This window comes from Seriola lalandi, unplaced genomic scaffold, assembly GCF_002814215.2.
Source record: "Seriola lalandi dorsalis isolate HSWRI2012SDOR001 ecotype SW California unplaced genomic scaffold, Sedor1 jcf7180002054907, whole genome shotgun sequence".
NCBI lineage: Eukaryota > Metazoa > Chordata > Actinopteri > Carangiformes > Carangidae > Seriola > Seriola lalandi.
In genome coordinates this window covers 2,166,297-2,167,063 of record NW_019525459.1, presented here as the reverse complement: position 1 = coordinate 2,167,063, position 767 = coordinate 2,166,297, and the positions used below count along the sequence as shown (strand labels likewise).

Here is a 767-nt window from a genome sequence, read left to right as displayed (position 1 = left end):
ACAGAACCGAGTTTAGGGTTAATAAGAAGAAAAAGAAAATGAGTAACAGTAAAGTAATGAAATTCAACAGTGGGTTTCATTAGCTGAGCACGTGGTGAAGGTGGCGAGCCACCTGAAGGTGTTCAGCTCAGGTAATACAAAGATATACTAAACAGGAATATAGGATCATGAATATTAAACTTATATCTAGTATCTTACTGAAGGCTTGAGAATATATTTAAAATACTAATATTTCATCTTGTGTCAGTCAGTTCATCATTCAGCTTTTTTGACTATTTTTAACTCTTCTATTTGCTTCTTTAATTCAATTATTTTCATTAAAATATGACTATTGAATTTCTTTCAAATTTGGTAATTTATCAATAACTGAGAATCTATCACATTATTTAAGAAGTCAGACATCTTTAAATTGTTGTAAAAATATAAAGATATTTAGTTAGTAATATAAAACAGACACAGAAAATGCTCGTCCCTATATTTGATAAGCTGTGAACCCGGGTTTATTTTTGCGTGAATAATGGGTGATGGACTGAAAGAATTGCCGATTGGTGGTTTCCCGCGCTGTGATGACGACTTTTCCTGCCATTCGTAGTTTCCACCAGAGGTCTAAAGACCAAAGATGGTCCAAACCTTCCTTGGATGTCTGAGCGTGTGTCACCCTCTCAAAACGGCTCTTCAGTTTGTAATGTCCAGGTCAATTTCTATATCGCTTAAGTGAAGCATGTTCTTCTAGGACAAATCGAGAAATTAAAACCTTCCTGATTTGA

At 34.4% G+C, this 767-nt stretch overlaps 1 non-coding gene across 1 annotated transcript; it reads left to right on the top strand.

Moving 5' to 3' along the window:
* The first annotated feature begins 558 nt into the window (after positions 1–558).
* Positions 559–651, top strand: LOC111673008 (small nucleolar RNA SNORD14). The gene has a single exon (XR_002762059.1). It is a non-coding gene; the product is annotated as a small nucleolar RNA SNORD14 (small nucleolar RNA).
* The last annotated feature ends 116 nt before the right edge of the window (positions 652–767 follow it).